Raw genomic sequence first — 9,726 nt, 5'->3', positions numbered from 1 at the left:
CTTTTAAGCTTAACCATGTCTGGTTTGCTTGGCTTTTGTGGCCACCCAGCGTTAATTGCTCCATTAATTGAAGCCATTATACGCATACATCATTACACTACTATGAGTGGCTAGCTATAAGGTTTCTATACAGCATTGCGATACTACCTTTAGCTAATCCCAAGTAACACATCGTGAATGCCTCTCCCCCTCTACTCACTTTCATACATGGGGCTGGACAGCCTTTGACTAGGTCTAGGTTATGTCAGTGCACGAGGCTTCACTTGTAGCCATGCATGTCTCCGGGATGGCTTGTGAGGCAGCTAGGCTGCCTCATAAAATTTTAGTAAACTGATAAAACATTCAAAGCTTGCAATAAATTATAATGAACTGTATGTTATCTAGTTTACTTGATACAATGCTGAATGAAGACTTTAATGGTAGGTTTCAGAAATTTGACATGCAAGATCGATATACCCTAATAGAGCAGTCAGCGTATTAAAAAATCCTGGCAAAGCCCTTGATATCACTGACTTGGCAGAGCAAGTTCCATGCATGTGGGAAGGGGTTGCCCCCCGAATGATTCACGATCTGAAAAGATGGAAGATAATCTGGAAAGATGTTAAAGTTTCATATACCTTTAAGCTTACTAAATTTTACTGGCTCCCATCCGAGCTACCAACAATGTTACCTTAACAAAATCTTAACTATTTTTTCTAGTACATAATATTGATCATAGGCACAATCAAAGTATTTTTATAATAATTTACAGCAAAATTTATTCTGTACACTTAAAAATAGGCGCTTGTTCAATCCATGATAAAGCCTTCCACTAAGCTGCACATCCACCACCATAGATTCTGAGGACTTTAGGCCAATACCACCAGTGGTAGAAGGCCGCCACAAACCTGCAAAAAGACAGAAAACATGTATTGCCTACATGCACAGTGGACAACAGTTGTGCAGAAAAACATACAACTTTCTGCATAGTGTGGGGAAACACAGGGTTCCAGCCATTAAGAAGAGTTACCTCAATAATGGCCTATGTCCCCTGACTCATGGAAACAGCACAGTTACCCCATGCAATGCACTTTCTTTTAAGCACATCACCAACCTGGTAAAGTTCATACAGAACTATTCAGAACAGAATGCCATTCTGTTGCGTGCCGAATTCCCGGGTACAAGAGGGATGACATAAAGCTGCTACCATCATCTAAAAGCAATAAGGTAAGCAAAACATACTCATATAAGTGGTCGCCTTCAGACCAATATTTTAAACAGGCAGTTTATGTGCAAATTCTCCATTAGAGAATTTTATTTAACACTATACAGTGAAACTTGTCATAGCGGCTACCTGTTTATAAAGGCCATTACATGTAATGGCCTTTATAAACAGGTAATGCTATTAGTGATGCTAGCCATAAGTTAAGTTTGTCTCCTTCCTCATGAACCTAATTAACCCACACCAAGCAGCTGTTAATACAAAAAGTTAGCCACAGCATTCTAACACAGATATAGTATGGGCAGGATTCACAACAGTGATGTCATTCCATACGAACTAATAGTTTTATGTACGCACAATACTCATTACAGGTTCAGACTTTGAGTGGTCATATCTTATTAACTTGACTTGGTTTCCCTGTGAATTTACTTTTTTTCAATGTTTCATTGGGAGAGTGCAATCAAATCACAGCAGTGCACTAGCAGTTTGTCTCTGAACTTTATCGCCTTGGTTGCCCAGGCATGGCACCAATAATTGTGTGGTGCTATTACTCAGGACAAAGACAAGGTACAAATTTTTTTTGGTATTAACTAACTCCACAATGGTTGAAGATTTATATGAAGGTCATATTTTGAGAAACTGGTCAACCCTTAACGACAAGTCTAACCCGTGACAAGGATTGTCCGTAGTGACGTCACTGTTGTCAATCCCTATTTTATACTATATTATATATGACATGGGAGGCGACCACTGTCATTCCAGTGACAGCATTTGCCCAAGTTTACAGTATATAGCTACTTTGTACTGCATGGAAAAGACAATATGTGGAAGTGCTTTTGTTCTCCCACAAAAAAATGCAATAATATATCTGCTTATGTTATTATTATTATTATTATTGTGATTTTGCTGCTGAAAGACATGGATACAAACTCGGGGGTTGGTATAAAACTAAACTAGACTATAAAATACAGCAGCTGGTGTGCTGATAAGAGCTATCAGCACCCAATTATAAGTTAAGATTACAAGGGAGCAACTAAAAATTACAAGTAAACTAATTAATTAACAAAGGGGTAATTGGGGTGGAACTACACCTATGACAAGGACATACAACATGATAAGTACAGTAATTATTGTCATCAAAGTTTGAAGTGAACATGGCCCAGAAGATGTTGTTTAACTGTCTCTTTAGTGTTGCTATAGATAGATCTAGATTTAAAAGTGGCAGTACATTCCATAAACGTGGTAAACGGTTAAAATAAAAGTGGCGGGAGGTGCTATATTTCGTATAATTATGAACTAGCTTGGAATGGGTTGATGATCTTGTAGAACTGTAGCTGTTAAAATGGAACAACTTGGAGATGTCAAAGTGTAAAGATGGATTCTTGATGGATTTAATAAAAAATAACAAGTCATTTAGTTGTACTTATATACAACTTAGCTTATTTCTCAGCAACGTCTCTAAAGCCAATGGACTATGTATGAAAAGCCTTTTATCAAGAATTCATTATAAGTATTATGAAATTATGTTTTGATGCATGAGAAACATTTCACAAGTTAAAACATTCTTTGTATTATTGTATAGAAAATATGGCGGCGATACAAGGAATGCTGTTTAACTGAAAGTGCTGCTGCCTTGGGTTTAGGTCCTGTGGCCTACAGGACATTTTGCAAATATTGGCAGGACTTGCTCCCGCACGTTATCATCAGCAAGCCACGCAGTGACTTATGCTGGACATGCCAGCAAAATAGCACTGCTATTATGAAGGTCACCAACAGATCAGACCACAAAAAAGAGAGGGTATTTTCATATTCTGGCACTCTACAATCTGACACTTAACTATAAAGGATGTAAAATCCTACAGGTCTAGCTAGCTATCAGAAATATCTTGGGTTAGAAGTGTCAGATTAGAGAGATTTACCCTGCATAAATTTACTGGTTATATAACACACTGTACAATGGATTGTGTGTATGGTACAAAGTCTATAGACAATGAAAAAACATATTATGTTCCATTCTGAAGACCAGAATTAAAAAACAAAAACAAAAAAAACAAGAGATGATATTGAACCACATCCACCGTACAGTATGTTATACAGTGGATTTAGACGTCACTGTATTCTTGTACCTTCTTCAGGTGATACGCTTGGCTAGGGACCATCTTAAAATCATCAGTGAGGAGAGGACTGCATATCGGACCATATGCAAGACAACTCAACAAAACTTGAAAGACCAGTTTGAAGTAGACGGAACCCTCCAACTGAGTACAGAAGTGAAAAGGCACTACAGCTTTGACATGGCGCAGCAGGTAAAAATGTTCACTGTAACTTACATACACATGTTCGTTTTAAATAGGTGCATTATCCAAGCGACCCTTTCCAGCCAGGACCTGTGAACTTCCTTACGTCACGCAAATGTGCCATCTTTGGTGTATGCTGCGAGGCTATACCACAACAAGTAAGCACTGTAGCTGTTTTCAAAAGCAAACCAATAACTCCCATACTCTGCTGGTGACATATTTGATAGATGAATCCTTCAACATAGGAAAAGGTGCTAATTCAATCATCACTTTTTTTTCCAACCATGGATTAGGGGAGACATCGGTCCACTTGCACACAGATAATTGCTGTGGACAAAATACAGATCCACGATGGGATACCTAATGTGGCGTGTACTCACTGGCTTACATCGGGAGATAAAAATATCATTCTTACCAGTGGGTCATACAAAGTTCGCATCTGATTGGTGCTTTGGACTTGACTTGCAAAGCAGACCTTTCGCCGCACAAAGGTTGGCAGTCTCAATGACATTGCCAATGTGATCAGCACCTCTTCATTTGTCAATGTTCCACAACTAGTAGGCACTCTTGAAGGGGATTACTTTGTTCCAACCTACAATTGGAGTGAGTTCTTTGAGGAGCACACAAAGAAAACTGCTTTAAAAGGGATTACCCAAATGCAGCATTTTCATATTAAAGCTACCTCACCTGGCACAGTATTTGTGAAGAGCTCCAATTCTGGCAATGAGTGCCAAATTGTGTTGGTGAAGGATTCGTTGTGGCATCCCTCGCCCCATAGTCTGCCATCTCGGGTTGTACCAGATGGATTAAGTACAGATCGTCAATACTACCTATTTCAGAAGATCGGCAAAATTTGTCCAGATTATGCCAAAGATCTTGTTTGCCGTCAACCAACAATGGCGCGTGATAGTTGATCATCTACCCTGTGTATAAAGCATCAAGTAACAACTACAAATATAAATAAGACCTTCTTTAAAAATGATCACATGATCAATGGCATGACCAGGGGGGACTCTTACGGTTTGGACCAATCTGCCTTTTTTTGCCAGAATTTTTAAAATCTTGTCAAAACATGATTGAATGAATGATTGTTCAATTTTCAATCAATTATCAAAACAACTATTGGCAGGAATGTTTCTAGAAAATAATTTCAGGTGAGGCAAAACAGGTCTTTCAAGGCAGGAGGAGGGGGGGAGAACTTAAAAGACTTTGGGGCACTTTTTCAATTGACATGTAGATTATAGCCTATGAATACTAATTGCTTGTAAAATTGCATGGCCATTAGACATAGAAATGTACTGTCATAGTGTGTGAAGCAAGCATGGTGGGACGTATAACACAATGGGACTGAGGTATTGACTGGAAAAGTGCAGAAGAATGAAAACTGATCAAAATTTTTACCACCTTATCGACACCTCACATTCCTACAGGGTGAAATCACAACTTGTCTATTGGAACTGTATCATACCTCTTGCAGCACGGGGAAAAGAGTGCAGATTTAATTCTATTGTATGCTACCAAAACCCAGACTAGGGTCTGGTTACACAGAAATAACTAAATTTTGTAAAACCACTATATACATGTACAGCACATTCAACATTCACAACTTTAACTGGCGTGTTAACCACCACAGAGGTGTTTATTAAGAGTGGGGTTTATTTATTTATTATTAAGTGTGTATTTACATATGTAGGTGTGCATATACACAGATACGAATGGTACACACAAATGACTGAGTGAACACTTCAAAACACACACACACAAACATACACAAACACACAAACACACACACATACACACACAACACGCACACAATAATAAATCAATGTATGTAAGCTAAGTCTCCACGATGTAAGATACACCAATAAAAAACCGGACACTCACAAGTTCTCCTTGATCTCCATCTTCAACATCATCTCTATCATCACCAGGTTCCAGAGGGGTAGCTGGCAGTTCCAGTGAGTCCTGATGCTCCCTTCCCTCCAGGCAAGCCAGCTGGGCCTGGGAGCCCTCTGTTCCCTGCCGTGAATTGTTTCATAAACAATGTTTACAGCATTTCCGACCAAATGATAATGGGCTTCCCTAATGGTGTGAAATTACAAATAATTTTGCTCTTAATGAAAGAATCAGAGACAAAGGCAACATGACACACACTATACAAACAATAAAAGATGACTCACTTGTGCTCAAGTAGCACCAGTTGGTCCAATGTTGCCATCCTTACCCTGAGTATGACTAAAACAGGATTAATGACATAGTGAAATTACTGGAGACATACATTAGGGCCAGGGTCTATGCCACTCTCTCCAACTTCACCAAGTAAATCCTATAAATTAAAAAAAAACAAAAAACAAACATACATACAAGTACTACAAGTACATACATACATACGAGGAATTTTAAAGCTAAAGCTTCATGGAAACTATTAAAAAATATTGAGTTGTAAATTAAAATCGAAACAAAGTCAAACTATCTATGACATTGTCACACAACCAACACCTTCATCATTGTCCTGGTCGCTTAGGCTATTATCATGCTTTAGATGGGTGAATTAGTTTATACCTTCTTCAGTAGGTAAATCTAAAGTTGACCATTTTAGAGAGGTGGTCTTACCATAGAGGCGGTTGTTAAGACAGGTTCCACTGTAGTCCAAAACACTCCAACATAAAATTTAAGTATCTCAGCATCTAAGTATCTTTATAAGTATATGTGACCAAATTTTACAAAAACCTCGATCTACGCACACAACCTTGAAGTTGACTTTTCACCATAAATGGATAGCCACATCAATACACTACACTTTTGCACCACAGCCAAGCCAATACTTTGCCAAGGCTGCTTTTCTCGAGTGGAATTGTACGGGCGTGTGTGAGCTACTGGGAGCACACTGGCACCTTGGAATGGCACTGGGCAGCTGGAGCATGAAGCTACAGACGTGGACTGTCTTGAGAAGCTGTCCAGACATTTTCTAAGTATATTTCCTTCACTTTGAGTGGTGCTGGTGGCAATGAGCGGTGCTGGTGGAAATGGTGGCCCTATAATAAGGCTGGACACTTCATATAACCCGCTTGGCCATTTTCTCTTCATATATCAATTGCCCTCCCACCGCCGCCACCACCACCCTAGGTAATGTACGTGTGATATAGATACCATGGTGAAAAAAGTTGCTCAAAATCATGGTTATGTCAATAGCCAGCCTACTGCTGACTAAAGTGTGTTAAATAGCATACACTACTGGACAATAAATCCGTGCTGTTACCATGGAAATCCCATGATCCTCATGAAATACCCATGGAAGTTGTACTTGGTATTTTTCACGGGTAATGAAATACCTATGAAATGCATGGAGCAAAATAATGTACCCACGAACAACCCATGAACAAGTGAGTTTTCATGGGTTTGTATGCATGCAAAACCCATGAAAAGCCTGTGAAATCTCACCTATGAAAAACCTGTGGAAAGCCAATGAATATTATTCATAGGTTTTCAACAGGTTTTTCATGGCTGTTAATCATAGATTTTCATGGTATACAAACCCATGAAAACTCATTTGTTCATGGGTTGTTCGTGGGTACATTATTTTACTCCAGCATTTCATGGGTATTTCATTACCCATGAAAAAAACAACCAACTGCAGCTTTCATGCATAGTTCATAGGATCATGGGAATTTCATGGTAATAGCATGGATCATTGTCTAGTAGTGATAGGTGGCTGCATTCACGGTGAAAAATTCAAACTCGTAACTTTTGGCCTTCCCGAGCTATACTCGATTAAAATCTTTAAAACCGTGTAACTCACAATCTATTCTTGTGCGTAGATTGATGGTTTTCTCAAATTCAGTCACATATAAGTATCTAAGTATCTTTGAAAATTTCACCACGATACCTATTATGACCCCACTATCGTGGTTCATGACATTCAGCTAAAGGCTAGTGTATATGATTTATGTAAGAAAGTGTTTCCATTGCATAGTTAATATGTGCATGACTGAACATTACTTACTTTCAAGGACACATGTTTGCATGCATGTGTAATGGTTGTGTGCATAAGCATGCATAGGATATTGTAGCACGAACGTGTTCCTTGAAGTGTCTTCAAAAGACTTACAATTTTTCTTAATCCCTTAGTTGATGGCAATGTATTCTCAACAGGTCAAGGACAATCCTTCCTGAAGATGAACAAACGATGCTGCTAGCTGTAACACTTTGTGTTGGGTGTATACAGTGTGTGTGTGTAGAAGCTGTATGCGTGAGTATTGTGTGTGCTTGTGCATGTACAAAGAGGGAATTGACATACACATTATACTAGATAAATTTTAAAAATGGTATTTTATAAAGGTAAATAGGCAGTGGCGTAGCTACCATTGAGGCAACCGAAGTAGCTGCCTTGGTAAAAATGCTTAACAGCAGGCTGAGAAGGCCTGAGTTTTGGCACTCCAGATTTTCTACTCAAACGTTACTAGACAGCATTGCTGTACCCCAGTAGCTGAAAAGTGGTCCAGCACCATCAAGGTACCATAGGCTCCAGCCCTGATAAGTACTACAGCCATAGATTCTATTTTGTGTTGTTTGAATTTGTAAAAGATCAAGATACTCTAATAGAGCAGTCATCGTAATATACTCTAATAGAGTATTTAATACAGATTATAGCCACTATTCCCATTACACTGCTTGATCATTTACATTTATGTCAATTGTCTTTACATTACTTTTCAACTACATGGCATTACATTGAGCCAATTGATTATGCATTAGCTGTCACAATAAAAAAAAAAGCTTGCTCCACATTCCATTTCAAAGTAAAATTTCCTTGAGGGGAGCATTCCCCCAGACTCCCTAGCTCGACATGCTTAACACATGTAGTTGAACATTACATGAATTATCTCTGACTTAAACATCACATCAGATCAATAAAAAGTAGTGTGCATGACTATGACCTCCATTACAGTTCATGGATGGCCTGACTGTTCAAAATATCTTCGGAGTAAGTTGTGTTGCATGTAATTAAACTACTCTTATGATTGAAGCATGGTATACTGTAGCATTAACTATGCTGGAGCATTACTTATGACATGTAGAAAAACATTCAGAATCTTCTGAAACAGTTTCCTCCATCCAACCAGATAGTCAACCTGCAAATGCTGTACCACCAATACTTGAAAAGTATTTGTGAATCAGTTGAGTCAGAAGCAGACCCTCAATTTGGTCAATGTATAAACTTTGCATTGGTAAAAAAATTTCCTGGCTACGCCACTGATTGGGATTGCTTGAAAAAGCAACAAAACAAGAAGGGATCACTGAAAAAAGTGATCCTCTTTTGACTTAATTTACTCTACCTTGGTAGCTATATGGCTATTAACTCATAACACAATAAGTAAAACATTTTGTTTAATATTTTTCTGTTCTGCCAAGTCAAACTATGGATTTGTGGCTTACTTTGCAACCCCAGCGATCCCTTCATGTTTTGTTACTTTTTTCAGCGATCCCAATTTACCTTATTAAAATGCCATCTTTTAATTTATCTATTTTGTTTACTTTTTTAAAATCCTTTTTTTTTTAAAATTCGTATGTAGTTTTAGTTAGACTCAACTGTCATACCTCTGGCATGAACAACATGGTTTGCCGTGCAATCTCACACACATGCAAGTTTTGAATTTCATGCATAGTTCAAACATATAAAATTGTGATTTTGAACACACAATATTATAAGGTGTTCATAATTAACATACCAGTTAATGTTTATGCACTTTTCAATATTATCCTCCACCTCCTCCCTCCCAGGAAATAGTGGGGGAGGGGTGGGGATTTGACTTTTCCGAATATCAAACCCCCCTCCCATGGGGACACGACAGGTTGTCAAATCCCCACGTAAGTATTTTTAAAACCGGTTATTCTTGCAGGAAGCAACAACCTGACATTTTTGAACAGTTAAATATCCCACTAGTGGGGCAAATTTTAAGTTCAAATTCGATCAAATCCCCCACTAATTTTAAGTTCAAATTGGATCAAATCCCCCACTAATCCTCCGTGTACACCCAGGAAGGGGGTAGTGGGGCATAATATTGATAGGTGCAATAAGGTCTTTAACTCATTGTGGCTTCCTCTAAAAACCAGCATCATTATGATTCAACAAACTACTGAACAGTAGTGAATATAGAGTGACTTCCCTATCAGGGTTTAGAAGTTAAAAGTGTTTAAGAACTACTAGCATAACGCTCTGTTCCTGGT

At 38.4% G+C, this 9,726-nt stretch overlaps 1 protein-coding gene across 1 annotated transcript in view; it reads right to left on the bottom strand.

The window, feature by feature from the left end:
• The window catches only part of LOC136266829 (CXXC-type zinc finger protein 1-like), a 184,069-nt gene that overhangs the window by 10,553 nt on the left and 163,790 nt on the right, over positions 1–9,726 (bottom strand). The window lies entirely within an intron of this gene.

Source organism: Dysidea avara, chromosome 9 (genome assembly GCF_963678975.1).
Source record: "Dysidea avara chromosome 9, odDysAvar1.4, whole genome shotgun sequence".
Lineage (NCBI taxonomy): Eukaryota > Metazoa > Porifera > Demospongiae > Dictyoceratida > Dysideidae > Dysidea > Dysidea avara.
The sequence above is the reverse complement of the archived record's forward strand: the minus strand, read 5'-3'. Positions and strand labels throughout refer to the sequence as shown.